Here is a 16,891-nt window from a genome sequence, read left to right on the forward strand (position 1 = left end):
ACTACTGAAGGCACTAACTACTGATAGGCATAGTTAGCAAATGAAAGATTTTAATAGAGAACAAACAATGTATTTACCTTAATAATCATAATATATATAGCAGTTCATGCCATCCAGTCTTACAAATTTCAAATCTCCGCCATTTCTCTCCCCACATCCACCACTGCTGGCGGCTCACCTCCAACTGCGCAACGCTACGCGCTGTTAACATCCAGCTGCCCAACACTACAATGGCAGACAACAATGCAAACTAGCCACAGACTGCACACAGCACAGCCAGTGATTTTCATACAGAGCGCTACGTGGCGTTACCAAGAAGAAAACATAAACAGCCTACGTACACATACAAATACTTTCAGAAACGACTTCCTGACACTTAAATCTATACTCGATGTTAACAAATTTCTCTTCTTCAGAAACGCTTTCCTTGCCATTGCCCGTCTACATTTTATATCTTCTCTACTTCGACCATCATCAGTTATTTTGCTCCCCAAATAGCAAAACTCCTTCACTACTTTAAGTGTCTCATTTTCTAATCTAATTCCCTCAGCATCATCTGACTTACTTTGACTACATTCCTTTATCCTCGTTTTGCTTTTGTTGATGTTCATCTTATATCCTCCTTTCATGACACTGTCCATTCCGTTCAACTGCTCTTCCAAGTCCTTTGCTGTCTCCGACAGAATTACAATGTCATCGGCGAACCTCAAAGTTTTTATTTCTTCTCCATGGATTTTAATACCCACTCCGAATTTTTCTTTTGTTTCCTTCACTGCTTGCTCAATATACAGATTGAATAACATCGGGGATAGGCTACAACCCTGTCTCACTCCCTTCCCAACCACTGCTTCCCTTTCATGCCCCTCGACTCTGATAACTGCCATCTGGTTTCTGTAAAAACTGTAAATAGCCTTTCGCTCCCTGTGTTTTATCCCTGCCACCTTCAGAATTTGAAAGAGAGTATTCCAGTCAACATTGTCAAAAGCTTTCTCTAAGTCTACAGATGCTAGAAACGTAGGTTTGCCTTTCCTTAATCTTTCTCCTGTGTTATACATCACTAATAATAAATAAGCCTTTCCAGTGAGAAACCGTTAAACCGAAGTCGTGAGACACATGTCATCAACATATAAAGTGCTAAAGACTTCGTAATTTTGTCTAAACGACAGAAGCTAACTCAACAAAACCTGTGGAAATCCAGGAGATGGCTAACCTCCGTAAGAAACGGGGGAACACACGACAAGGAACGTGACATTGGAACTACGGAATAAAATCGAGGGCACGAAACAACGTAATCAACTAGTGGAGATTATAGAGTTAGTAAGAGTAATTCCTTTAAACCAAGTCAAACAACATACTAAAACTGATATAATCTGTTGAAAAGCGTCAAAGAGTAGCACGCTTTACGTCACAGCTGACGTACTGATTGTGACAGATTTTTATGTACTGATTTGGATAGGTGCACTGAAACCAGGTACGTTTTACCGATATGCTTGTTTCCTAATCTTTTTTCACAATTGTTTGAGTCCGTAGCAGTTTTAGTTTATGAGTGTGAACACGCCTTTGCTCGTCGGCTTTCAATAGTCTGTTCTTTGCTTTGACTACTCACGTTTACGCGATGCCCATCTTCGATGCGAGGTGCCGGGGCTAGCAGTGTATTTAGCACTAAATTCTTCTCGAATCTTCATATGGAAATGATGCTCTAAGCCCCCCCCCCTTTTTTCTAACTCCGACTTTTGCTGTTACACATGGATTAAGAAGAAACGCGAACTGACTGCAATCGACCCTGCAAGTGGAGGAGAAAAGAGTTTGCTACCTGCAATAATTTAATTTGATAAAAGAAAGTTTCATTAACGTAGTGAGAAATGAAAGGGTTGCTTTACCGATCCACAGAATGAAAGTTCTGTCCAAAGTAACAATTTGATTTATTATGACTAAACTCAAAATAATAAACAAAACACATGAAACATTTACAATACGTTAAATTGGATACGCAAATAAATGCTGTGAAGGTGAAGTTGTCCATAAACTAGATTGTGACATTTGTGACCAAGTGGTATGTGGAGCCAATTTCTTGCAACTCAGATCTTAAGAGAAACACCCAGCCAACCCAACATTAATTGCTGCTACAGTAGTGAGACCTCAGACAATGAACACCCAAGAGAGAACCACGTTAAAAAAGACGGGAACAGGCGCGCTCTGGTGAGCTCTAATTGTCACATAGCAAAATTCCCTGATTTGCCGATGCTGCAGACATACACTACCCAGCTGTCTTCTTAACTGCAAGGACACGATCTGGCGTACCAGTGGCGATGGCTGGCTGCTTCGACGTCCCGTCGTGGTGATGATAATGTCACGAGTATAGCCCGAAACAAATTATCCTGGACTGGTTGTTCCAGACTAAAGACTTCCTAGCAACACAAATGCGCCTCTGAGGGAGACGAAGAAGGCTCACTACACAATCACTGACGGTACGGTGATTGATTTTAACAAGCGAAGTCACACAGTAACTCCGATACAGTCAACTTTAGCCAAAACTGCTCAAGACAGACAACATAGGCCGCTTGTACGCAGAACAGTCAATTGCAACTGTACTCGGAAAGTTACGTTGAAGTCGAAACTTCAGCAACTTCGTCAAACAGTTACAATTAATGATAGTATATTAGACAGCCAACGGAAGGCAGGCTGTCCAGAGCAGCGAGAGCTCAGTCTTGTAACCTACTCCGACTGAAAGGCGAGAGCCGACCCTCTCAAGAGCACCTGTACAAGCCGAACACAGAACATTTCCACCCCCACGACAGTGGCCGTAGTTAAACCTTCCAATCAGCAACTCGAAAACCGGTGGAAAATCCCACTCTATTGCTGACGCACTAATATTCCACCAATGGAGATACTTGGTGCCAACTTCTGCACCGATTTTTGCTACGTCACGGAGCTATCCCCTGAGCAAGTCAATCACTGTTATGATTTTGCAGAAAACGCGGGAATTTGCCCGCCAAGAGTGCCTGGGAATACAAGTCATTCCCACGCCTTGCTAGTAGCCTGCCAGAAAGTGTTTTCACTAAGTTTCTGCGAAGTAACGGAATCTCTAGCCCAGCCGCTCTGTCAGGCCTCTGTGGGCGTGTCGCCCCCGCTCTTATGACAATGTCGGCGTCTGGAAGACATCCACTCGACTCCCTCACACCCGTTGACGTAGCCATTTCAAGATCAGTAGAACCCGCCTGTCACCGGGCCACCTAGGTGACAAGAGACGCTGCTTGGGAAGTCTGCATGTGAAGGAATAGCAACTTTTCACCGCATGCAACTAGAGAGGAAAATCGAATTACTCAGCGTAAGATAGAAATATGAGATGAGACTCATGGCACCTCTCATCGATATGAAGAATATGTTATTTGCTTTGATGTGGTTTTGGTTTTAGCCATCTTGTAGATTTTAGATTTGTATGGCTTAACCGTTTATGGTACTTCTATAGGTATAGTACGGCACATGTAGTAGGGGGATCTACTACGTTTCCACATGACACTCAGATCGTTAGGCATGCTACTCTTTGAGGATTTTCAATAGATTACATCAATTTCAGTATGTTGTCTGACATGGACTAATGGAACTACTCGTACTGACTCTATAATCTCCACTAGTTGATTACGTGTTTCTCTCCCTCAGTTCTGTACAGTAATATCAAATACAACGTCATGCTTCATGTTGTGTGTTCCTCCTCATCCTTTTTTATTACAGAGGTTAGTCATCATTTGTGATTCCACAGATTTTGCTGAGTTAGCATTTGTCGTTTAGACAACATTACGATGTCTTTAGCACTTTATGTGTTACTGCTTTGGTTTATCGGTTTCACATTGCAACTGTTCATTTGTTACTAGTGGTTTACAACATGGCACTCCCGGTTATACGTGTTGTTCTCAGTCTGATGTGGATGCACTTTCTTTTTCTGATTTTTCTTCCATTGTTTAGCTCATACCAGTGTGTTAACTATTACTCACATAAGATGTTTCTATACCATGACCATCGTTGATGGCTTGTGCAATAGGTTTATTTCTTTTAAGACTGATCTATTTGAGTATATGAGCTTGTTTCCCATGTATGGTTGTGCCTGACGTACAACAGATTGGGAGTTTTAAATTTATGATCATTTAGTTCATTGATTATTGTAGTGGGATTCTACTTTACATTTGTGTTTGCCTGTATATTAGAATACATTAACTAGTTTTCTGATTACGACTGAGTACTGATTGCAACGCTTTGAAGTGTACTGTCTGTATGAGACAGCACTCTGCAAGGGATACATAATTGTAGACTGTGATTGCTGTAATTGTCGCTAACAATTTCGTTCCGGAGTGGCCACATGGTTTGAGGCGCCATTTCACGGATTGCGCGGGCGCTCCCGCCGGAGGTTCGAGTCCTCCCTCGGGCATGGGTGTGTGTGTTGTTCTTAGCATAATTTAATTCAAGTAGTGTGTAAGTCTAGAGACCGATGACCTCAGCAGTTTGGTCCCTTAGGAATTCACACACATGTGAAAATTTTCTTGCTTACCTTCATTCTTCGACATGTAATTACGATGGTTGCCGCACTACCTTTGTTGGCATTATGGTATTCTTGTTGTGAGTTCTTCACTCTTTACATTGTTTTGATGGTACATGACAGATACTGGTGTTCACGAGTCTGCAACTGTATTAGCTGACATGGATGTTTGTTCCGATTGTGTAACTCCTATTTTCGACCTATTTTGTATCCCTATGGATATTTTTGTCATATTGTGGTCCTGCTTATGTATAATGTTATATACCTCACGGAAATTCTTTGACTATGTGTACAAATTTTGAATGATGTTATTTAAAATTATGCTTGTGAATTTAAATAACTACTGAAGTGATTGTTATGTAATATAGTATAAATGACTTGGTCTATAATTAGGGAACATACGGTTAAATGTAAAAGATGTGGGGAAGCCCCGCAGCTGCGGAAGTAGCCTGGCGGAGTGGAAAAGATGTGGCTGGTGCACAAGTGGCAACTCGTCCTGTGTGAGAGGTAAGGAGTCTGGGCTGAGCAGTGCTGTGGTTACCACATCGCTAGCAACAGAGGATCAGAGTGGTTCATATTCCTAGAATTTTGAGGCCAGAAGAGCTTAAGGACAGCATTCATGGGCCTCGGATGCTGAATTTGGTGATACCATTGTCACGGCGCGTTTTTTGGCCTTATAAAAATATTATTTCGAGGCCAAGAAGATCAGTAATAGGCCGAGGCCAACAATGCTGCCACGGTTGCATCGTCGCCAGGTTAACAGCTGCTGCAAATTGCGCCATGAGTGCCACCAGCCTTCCACTAAATTTTTTTGTATTTAACACTCTATAAATAGACCACGTAATTGTGAAATTTGCTTAAATTTAGTAATAATCGTGGTGCTACTAAAAACTCTATCTTACACCAGTGATTATTCCAAATCACAAACCTGAAAAGGATTCCTATCCTAATGAATTTAAATCCGAGTATCCTAATTTATTGCGAGAAAGTGGCTGAACTTGAATATAATGTTGTGTTGTAATTTGCACAGCCAGTTATAATTTCGAGTAGGTCAAAAGACTGCTTATGAAAGCAAATTTGTTATTTGTTGAGTTATAGTTTGTTGTGCTTTACTTACTGAGTAATTAATGATGAGAATACTTACCTTTTCTCATACACAAAAAAACTTCTGTAGTTTTGTTAATGAGCGTGAAAGATTAAGAGTCCCCATTGACCACCTTAGTTATTTAATGAAGCAATGCAAAGGCTCCTCAGAGCCAATGTAGTTTGATTTGCATTCTGTTTAGTCGCTTCAGATCGAGTTTAAGAAACAATTGTTTATTGTGTTATCTATTCTAATGCAAGTTGATTAATGTGCAGGCATAGAGAACCTGTATTAGGCAATGAAGTTATAGATTACGATCATTAGTAGACCCCCTGATTTAAATTCAATATCATTACAAGCTATTCCCTGTTCAGTATAGCTACTAGTTTCATGTGTGTCGGTATTTGGTTTTATAAACTGTTGCACCTAGTTCATTTAAGGGACGTGACGTTGAGAGGCATATGTTGCTGTTTGCTATCTCATTGGCCATTTACTTATCTCACTTACTAGTTAGTAGCACATTTATCCGCAAGGATAAGTTACTGTGTTGTAGAGTGAACAGATATAAGGAAAGACTGTAGTATGTGTGTCAAGGAAGATTAAGTTAGTATTAGTACTGCCTTCTGCTTTATCATTTTGCTTGACAGAAGGAAGTCTATTTAGGCAGGCGACCTTTTTTAATATGTAATGTCACACCTTGCTTTTGTGCTGGGACAACGTCTGTTCCTGTCCCACTGTTTACTGTTGTTCATACTCTGCTGGAGTATTTCAGGAACGAATCCCAGTTTGATTATTCTGAATCCATTAGGTTATCTAACGGTCACATCTGAAAATTTTCCAGCAGAGATATAACGTTACCATCGATTACCGTTCAAGGTGGTCCGTGGTACCGTTACAAATGCATTCTTGTACCTAAATAGCCTTAATAATACCCGACACAGAGTTCTGGTATATTCCTTGACGTCCGTATTCTCAGAAAATCATCTACTTTCTACACTCCTGGAAATGGAAAAAAGAACACATTGACACCGGTGTGTCAGACCCACCATACTTGCTCCGGACACTGCGAGAGGGCTGTACAAGCAATGATCACACGCACGGCACAGCGGACACACCAGGAACCGCGGTGTTGGCCGTCGAATGGCGCTAGCTGCGCAGCATTTGTGCACCGCCGCCGTCAGTGTCAGCCAGTTTGCCGTGGCATACGGAGCTCCATCGCAGTCTTTAACACTGGTAGCATGCCGCGACAGCGTGGACGTGAACCGTATGTGCAGTTGACGGACTTTGAGCGAGGGCGTATAGTGGGCATGCGGGAGGCCGGGTGGACGTACCGCCGAATTGCTCAACACGTGGGGCGTGAGGTCTCCACAGTACATTGATGTTGTCGCCAGTGGTCGGCGGAAGGTGCACGTGCCCGTTGACCTGGGACCGGACCGCAGCGACGCACGGATGCACGCCAAGACCGTAGGATCCTACGCAGTGCCGTAGGGGACCGCACCGCCGCTTCCCAGCAAATTAGGGACACTGTTGCTCATGGGGTATCGGCGAGGACCATTCGCAACCGTCTCCATGAAGCTGGGCTACGGTCCCGCACACCGTTAGGCCGTCTTCCGCTCACGCCCCAACATCGTGCAGCCCGCCTCCAGTGGTGTCGCGACAGGCGTGAATGGAGGGACGAATGGAGACGTGTCGTCTTCAGCGATGAGAGTCGCTTCTGCCTTGGTGCCAATGATGGTCGTATGCGTGTTTGGCGCCGTGCAGGTGAGCGCCACAATCAGGACTGCATACGACCGAGGCACACAGGGCCAACACCCGGCATCATGGTGTGGGGAGCGATCTCCTACACTGGCCGTACACCACTGGTGATCGTCGAGGGGACACTGAATAGTGCACGGTACATCCAAACCGTCATCGAACCTATCGATCTACCATTCCTAGACCGGCAAGGGAACTTGCTGTTCCAACAGGACAATGCACGTCCGCATGTATCCCGTGCCACCCAACGTGCTCTAGAAGGTGTAAGTCAACTACCCTGGCCAGCAATATCTCCGGATCTGTCCCCCATTGAGCATGTTTGGGACTGGATGAAGCGTCGTCTCACGCGTTCTGCACGTCCAGCACGAACGCTGGTCCAATTGAGGCGCCAGGTGGAAATGGCATGGCAAGCCGTTCCACAGGACTACATCCAGCATCTCTACGATCGTCTCCATGGGCGAATAGCAGCCTGCATTGCTGCGAAAGGTGGATATACACTGTACTAGTGCCGACATTGTGCATGCTCTGTTGCCTGTGTCTATGTGCCTGTGGTTCTGTCAGTGTGATCATGTGATGTATCTGACCCCAGGAATGTGTCAATAAAGTTTCCCCTTCCTGGGACAATGAATTCACGATGTTCTTATTTCAATTTCCAGGAGTGTAATATGCCAACTGACATATTACACATTTTGTGGTATACTCTGACACATTTTTTCTGCTTGTTTTTCTACCATATGCTATACTTTCCTTTGTCTTCCCCTGCTTAAAGGCTACGTGACATATAGAGGTATGAGTCTTTGGTTGTTATGACTGCAATGAATGACTTTCTAATATACTGTTTATGTATTGCAGTATCATTGTTTGAACTTACTTCATAGTTTATGGTTTGGTACGTCACCCAGCTAAAAGACTGCTTATCAGCAGACTTATCACTTTCATGTTACTCTATATATTTCAATACTTAGTGTTTATTGGGAATTCGTTACATTAGATTCGTTGTCTGGTTCATTAAAATGGCTTATGAAATAAGGAGCACCTTATGAATCTATTATTGACAGATGGCACTGGTGTAACTTTATATTCTTGTGTTATTAGTTATTATTAGTACATGGAATATGATGTACAGATATTTGTGGGGCTTACCTCCCGTAGAAGGGTTGATGTTTTACTAGTGTATGACAAGATATAAATGCATATTATAGCTTCAGTTTGTACTCATCTGTATACAACTATAATTGTTTTGGTCTGCATGTTTCTCAGGCATTGACATAAGCATTACACCGTGATTATCAATGCCTAACTTACAGTATTGATTTCCATTTAGTAATTATTTTTTTACAATTATATGCCATATACATTTTGTCCACTAGTTTATATTTATACAGCGTGTAACTTTTATTTTATTTTAGTCCTTTCTTCATTTTTAACTGTGATGCTACTCCCTGAACAGTTTACTAATTTTATATGTTACTACGTATTACCACCGTATGTAAGATTTGCACCGCCCTCTTTTGTAATGTACTTCACACTGTTACCATTGTTGTCTGTACACAGGGGCCTGAAGATGGCGTAACATAGCGCCGAAACTGATTGCTCAACAAATTAACAGTTTGGAAATTTAGACAGCTGAAAGGTGTTCTTATTTGGCATTCTGTACTGGACAGTCAAGGTCCCGCAACCATCTGTATAAAGATGGACATACAGAGAATAAACGAAGTATGTCCTCAGCAGCTTGTTTCATAAAAAGGTGGTTCGAACAATAAAATCTTATGTCTGGAGCCCACAAACGCCTTAAATGAGTCGTGGAAGATCCCAACTCGTGAAATTTAATCGTTTTAAAAGATCATTATGTTGAAGTTGAATGCAAAGCAGGAGGTTCTCCCTCAGCTGAGTAATAATTTTGAAATACTAACCGTTGTATGCGTTGTGCCTCAGTACTGAAAAGTCACTGATAAAGGTGGAGCACATTCCTCTTTTAGTTTAGAAAATAGTCTTTGAAGCATCACTGAATCGTAGTTATCGTTTTTCTGTAAACTTGCCTTTCTTGAAGAGAGGCCTAGCAGTAGCATATGTTTAGACAATAGGACACTTTAATCTGCAAAGGACTGCATTAATTTACAATTTCATATTTTATTATATATGTAGTTTTATCAGTGTGCCGTGTAAGTTCGTATGTGAGTTGCTGTTCCTCTTGTTTTGTTGCCATAAATAACATTTTGATATACAACAGTCAATAAATCTTTTTTCTGCAGCATGTTAGGTATTTTGTTACTGACATGGTAGCAGCTGTGTGTGGTTTTGATAAACATTGACCTGACGAGCTATTGAGACGTGTAACTGAATAAAGTTATCTAAGAAAAGACGAATTCAAGCAGACGTCTTGCCATGTTATATCACGTTATTGTGGTTAGCATAAAAGGTCATTCGACGTGTTTCTAGTTTAAAACAAGACAGAGAAAAAGAAAAGTACTTTAGTTGATTAGTATTGACAAAAGAAACATCGTGACTGAAAAAAAAAACACCTCGGAAAGGTAACTGGTAAAGAGAACTGGGCAACGTGGCGTATTCTCATGAAAGTTATTTTGGAACGAGACGTAGTTTATAAAGTGATAAGTGGTATTATCATCATACTAGAACTAACTGAAAACGCGTGTGAAACTGCAAAATATCTGTGTGAAAAATTGCACCAGATCTATGATAGTCAATCTGCAGAAAATGTTGACTTGTTGTGACATAAGTGTCTTATTATGGAATGGCAATGGTCCAAGTCATATGCAACGTCATTTAACAAAATTTGATGTAGTTGAAAGAAAATATCTATGGTAAATAAACCAATAGATGAAGCTAATTTGTATACTCGTTTACTTCAGATATTGCGAAAAAAAATTGATCACATTTATGTGCCTTGACACTGTCTACCACAAGAAGACGAAGCAAGACATAAAAAACACGAAAAAACATCTGAATTACGAGTTGCGAATGAAAATAAAACATGAAACAAATGTAGCAACAATAATTTTTTTACAGTAAAAGAGTAGGAGGAAAAATAAATTGTTTAGTGTACAAAATGGACAAAATCCAAGCAAACTGTATTTCAAGAAGAGTTTTTCCTGAGTAAAAACGAACATATTTCGAAAGATTGCAAAAAGGAGTAGTGTGCTTTCAATGCAAAGGTATAGGTTATCTATCCAGAAAGTGACCTAACCGAGGTGATTCTTCAATGGAGTGTAATCATTCCGATTTTGTAATGTTATCCACTGTGAGAATATTATCAGAAGAAAGTCCAGGAAAAACTATGTTCGCAAAATCTGATTTATTTGAAAGCGTAGATACTCTGAAGCGTCAAAGAAACTGATGTGGGCATGCGTATTCAAATACAGAGATCTGTAAACAGGAAGACAATGGCGCTGCTGTCGGCAATGCCTGTATAAGACAACTAAGACAACAAGTGTCTGGCGCACTTGTAAGATCGGTTACTGCTGCTACAATGGTGGGTTATCAATATTTAAGTGGGTTTGAGCGTGGTGCTACAGTCGGCGCACGAGCGATGGGACACAGCATCTCCGACGTAGCGGTGAAGCGGGGTTTTTCCCGTACGATCATTTCACGAGTGTATCGTGAATATCAGGAATCCGGTAAAACATCATATCTCAGACATCGCTGCGGCCGGAAAAAAATCCTGCAAGAATGGGACAAATAACGACTGTAGAGAATCGTTCAACGTGTCGGAAGTGCAAACTTCTCCAAATTACTGCAGATTTCAATGCTGATTCATCAACCAGTGTCAGCGTGCGTACCATTCAATGAAACACCATCGATACGGGCTTTCGGAGCCGAAGACCCACTCGTGTACCCTTGATTCCTGCACCACACAAAGCCGTATGCCTCGCCTGGGCCCGTCGATATCGACACTGGACTGTTGATAAATGGGAATATGTTGCCTGGTCGAACGAGTCTCGTTTCAGATGGTATCGAGTGGATGGACATGTACGGGTATGGAGACAACCTCATGAATCCATGAACTCTGCATGTCAGCAGGGGACTGTTCAAGCTAGTGGAGGCTCTGTGATGGTGTGGGGTGTGTGCAGTTGGAGTGATATGGGACCCCTGATACTTCAAGATACGACTGTGGCAGGTGACGCATAAGTAAACATCCTGTCTGGTCGCCTGCGTCCATTCATGTCCATTGTGCATTCCGACGTACTTGGGCAATTCCAGCAGAACAATGCGACACCCCACGCGTCCAGAATTGATACAGACTATTTCAAACACTCTTCTGAGTTTAAACACCTCCGCTGGCCGCCAGACTCCCCAGACACGAACATTATCGAGCATTTCTGGGATGCCTTGCAACGCGCTGTTCAGAAGAAATCTCCAACCCCTCGTCCTCTTGCGGATTTATGGACAGCCCTGCAGAATTCATGGTGTCAGTTCCCTCCAGCACTACTTCAGACATTAGTCGAGTCCATTCTATGTCGTGTTGCGGCACATCTGCGTGCTCGCGAAGGCCCTACACGATATTAGGCAGATGTACCAGTTTCTTTGGCTCTTCAGTGTATATCAGTGTGTCATAAGCGGTATATCGATAGTGGTGCTACTCATCAGGTAACATATCGTTGAGACTGGTATGTTTCACAGAATCATTTTGATATGGCAATGAAAATGGCAAGCGCAAAGAATAATGTCCACATCAAAACATTTGGAAGTGGCCGAATTGATGTTGAAACTTTTGGTACAGAAATGTGTACCAGACGATATTTTGAAGATGTGTAATGAGGTCCAGATGGTGCTTATAATTTGTTTTCCGTTAGAAATGCTGGAGAGAAAGGTATTGATCAAACTATCAAAAATTATGGTAAAATATGGTTGCTTTACAGAAACAACGTACCAATTGCTATCAAATATCATGGTAAAATATAAATGTTTTGCAGAAAAAATGTACCAACTGCTGTTGCTTTATCCGAAAGCAAGAATGAACTTTATAGTTTGGTAGTGAACATGATTCAGCAGGGAAAGTCTTTCCTTGTTAATTACGTTATTGATATTCTATAAAGGTGGCATGAAACACCTGGACAATAGAGTAAACTACATGTACAATCATCACAGCCACGTGGTATCGATGTAACCGCTGATGGCGAATCTTGTGAAGATTATATGCTAGGTAAACAGTATCATCTACTTTTCGGCAACCGAGTCAGTAAAGCTGCTGGCTCAGGAAAATTATCCTTTTCTAATGTCTTTGGTCTAATGGAAGAAAAGGATTTAGCTGGCTATCGATATTTTCTCGTTTTTAATGATGATTTTCTTGGCTTCAGAGTGACATATCTTTTAAGGCAAAAAAATGAGGTTAAACAGAAGCTGCCAATATTTATTGATATGGTGAAAACACAAACTCTAGTGAAAATTAAAGGCATGCTAACTGATGGTGGCAAGGAATTTAATAACTGTGATGCAAAAATATATACTGTTTCAATTGGGCTGAAACATTCTATGACTGTGCCATATACACCGCAGCAAAATGGATTTGCTGAATGCGAGAACAGGATTTTCTGTGAGATGGTTTGTTCGCAGCCTCAGTCAGCAAGGGATATTCCAAAGACAATGTGGGTAAAGCTGTACTGCTGTAGCTCATACTCTGAACCAGACTGGGTCAACAAAAGTACAAGGAAAACCACTAACTAAATTATTTTTGAGGAAGGAGAGTCACTTTGGTCATCTGAAAGTGTTTGCGACAGAACGTTTTGTCTCGATTCCAGCACAGAAACGGAAGAAATTCAGTGCCAACACTTGAAAGTGTTACATAGTTGGCTGTGACGCGACTGTGGCTGTCCGTTTGTACTTTCCAGACAGACATTGAGTTATTGTCAGCCATGATGTAAAATTCAGGGATGAAACATTATAACTATTATTGATGAGTGATAGTAACAAGTTGTTTGACGCCTCGACTGCGAATGTTTTTAAAAATGAAACACCACACAATCTGAATGATGAGGACACACTACAATAAAATATTACGGTACTGAATCATCACTATCGTGTTGAACTCAATGAAGATGCAAACGACATCTCTTTAAATGGGGCTGAAAATACAGATAGACATCGAGTATTGAAGAATAGAGAAATGATTAGGCCAATACGTTACCAAGACGAACCTGAGCAACCAAAGGTGATGATGCTAAAGGACCTTCCAAAGGACTATGATGAAGTACTGAAGTTCTCAGAGGCAGAAAATTGGAAAGCTACAATGGATTAAGAAATGCACTCATATCAAAAGTTTTGTACCTCGAAATTAGTTGATTTACCAGCCGCAAGGAAGATATTGGTAACCATAAAATGTCCGCAATAAAACTGAATAATAACAGTGACATCGTTTGCTACAAGGCAAGATTATTTGCAAAAGGATTTAGTCAGAGGCCAGGAGTTCATTTTTCTGAAACTTTTATCCCTGTCGTTGGATATGAAATAATGACAGTCCTTTTGTGTGTTGCTGTTCAATGAAATTGGAAGATTAAGCACTTTGATGTCAAAACAGCGTTCCTGGACGGTATGTTGATGGAAGAAATTTATATACAACAGCCACAACCTTATGATGATGACACTGGTTGTGTGTGTGTAGGATACTTCGAAGTATGTATGGATTGAAGCAAGCAGCAAGATGTTGGTATGAGTTTTCGAGAGTACCTTGAGAAATTAAATTTACTGGAGAGCAGTGCTAATCCATCTATATATATATTAATGAGAAGTTAATTCTGTTATTTCATGTGGATGATTGATTGATGAGATCGGATGGAGTCGTTTATAGCTGCACAAAATAATTATAAAAAGAGTTTGATATTGTGGTAAACGAAGTGGATTGTTAAATATAACAATAGGCCTCCAAATCCTAAGATTTGAATATTGTGTGAAGATTAATCAGACTGCGTACTGCAAAAAGTGTGTTTGCAAGGTATGGTATAAGTGATAAAAACCCAGTATCATTACCGATTGAATCTGGTTGGGTACCTAGTGATTCAACACAGTTAATGACACTAATACTAGAGAGATTATTGGTAGTATCATGTAATTAATTATGGTAACACGGCCAGATCTAACACATGCTGTCAATGCTGCTTCAGCAGCACAAAGTTCATCTATTCAAGCCTACCTTAAATTGGTTAATCGAATTCGTCGCTCTCTAAAAGGTACAATTGAAGATGGAATTCAGTTTAGAAAATTGTTGAATTCTGTTATAGAAGCTGATAGTGAAACCGATTATGCAGGTGAAAAATCGACTAGACCTTCACAGGTGGACCAGTAATGTGGAAAAGTAAACTTCAAAAATGTATTGCACAGCCATCAATGAAAGCCAGATTTTTTGCCTCAAGTGAGAGAAGTAAATCATCAGTACAGCTGGGTCATTTATTGAAGGAAATTCAACTGCCACATCACTTAGTGATAAACACATAAAGAGTATAGGATTCTACAAACGCTCCCAATATATTGAAACACATTATCAGTATGTATGGTAGTTAGCCAGTTAGAAGAAGATCATTGTAGAATATATTTCGACAAATGATCAAGATGCAGACTTTTTTTTAGTAAGGGTCTAACAACGAAATTGTTATAAAGAATGAAAATTTTGATTGGAATGACTGATTGAAAACTTTCATTCAATAATAAAATGTGAAAATTGAGTTAGTATAAAGTAATGCATGCATTAAAATTTCTTATTTTTTTATGTAGGCTATGATTTCAGTGTGCTGTGTAAGTTCTTAGGTTAGTTGCTGCAGTGCTTGTTTGGTGCGATAGGTAACATGTTCATGTATAACAATGAATATGTCTTTGCTTATGCAGCATATTAGTTCGGTATTTCATTCCTGACATACTCTGTACATGATAGTACACTTAATTAATAACGTAGTATATGTGAAACTAAGTGCGTGACATATGAATGTTTGTTAGTTACTGAAAATGTTACCAGTCCATACGAATCTGTATTTTTGATGACCTTGACAATGTCCTTTTGTTGAAGATACAGATACAAAATAAATGTCAATTTCGTTCTCTGCATTTGGTGCAGATATTATCTTCTCTTCTGAGCTACATGCACCATGCTTCACCGTATAATGGCACAAGTTTTCTACTGATGTAGTATCTGCTCGCTTCCAATTTCCGTTATCTTCTATCTCGCTAACCCATTTCCTGTAATCCTCTTGAGGTGCCGCATCATAACATCTGCACACCAACTTTCCCCTTTGTGGTTTCATATCTCCTTGTAAAGGCTAGTAATTAAAAACGTCTACTACATATGAACTGAGATTTAAAATGGTACAATTCTCTTTGACACTATTTGAAAACTGTTGAAACTTCAAACGACTTCATGCCTGAACTTTCAGCCTCACTCATCATATCTAACTTACAGATATTTTACTACTGTTATTAACATACTATGCTACTGTTTATAACATTAAAGTGGCTCCATACCATTACTTGTCCTTACTCTTCTTTTATCAGTCCATTTCTGACCTTAGTGAAGACACTATGCTTCTAATTGGCCTTGATACACTTGATAACTTGTTCATAACATAATTAATTCGTTTTGCAGAAAGTATTTTAGAACAGGAATGGAAACGTATTAAGACATTATAAGTTTATTTTAGGCACTGGTTTCATTCCAAAATTCATCACAGTCAATAAGTTTTACATCTTCCTTTAAAGTCTTTCACTATAGATGGTTCATAAATCTCAGTATTTCCTTTAAAGTCTGAGAACTGTATAAGTGATATATCTAACTGTGGGCCATAACAAATTTTATTTAACTTCAGTTTGTTGTATGAAAATATTAGTTATCAATGCATTTGTTTCTTAATCTCTTCTTGAAGGTAATTTATGACACCCTAATTTATAGGCCTATGTAGCATACTCATTTCTGTTAGACGTAGTAAACGAATCTGGATTAAAATCTCCACAAATCCTTTCTTCTATCTGACAATAGCACTATGACACATCAAAAGTTTGCATGGAAATTTCCAAATTTCCCAGTAGGAACCTATTTAGTGAATCAGTGTCTGCTTTACCAGTCAGTAAATCTTCACAAAAATTCTTAGTATTCATGTATACTTCCAGTTGTTCAGTACGTGACTCATTAAACGTTTCCAAAATCTGTTAAATATTCTGTGTAAATTGTAGCTATTGAATATAAAAGAGAGCAAAGTTCTTTGTCATACAGCTAAATTTCCATGTTTAAATTACATATCTGCATTTATAGGTAAGTTCATCAGCAGCTAAGATTCCAGATTCATTGTTAAAACCTTTAAAAATATCTTGTCAATGTCGAGATCTTTGCCAATGTAAATACACATGACGTAATTTCGTATCACACATACAAAAAAACCATCAAATGTACTGTTGCGGTACAAACAATTTTGGGTGGTCGCAGTTTATTTCAAGCACACGTATACTGAAAATAAAATCAGGCTCCAAATTAGATGCAATTACATTTTGAAGTGAAGGAACAGCACAACAGTGGCTTGATCCACAAT

This window comes from Schistocerca cancellata, chromosome 3, assembly GCF_023864275.1.
Source record: "Schistocerca cancellata isolate TAMUIC-IGC-003103 chromosome 3, iqSchCanc2.1, whole genome shotgun sequence".
In the NCBI taxonomy this organism is placed as follows: domain Eukaryota; kingdom Metazoa; phylum Arthropoda; class Insecta; order Orthoptera; family Acrididae; genus Schistocerca; species Schistocerca cancellata.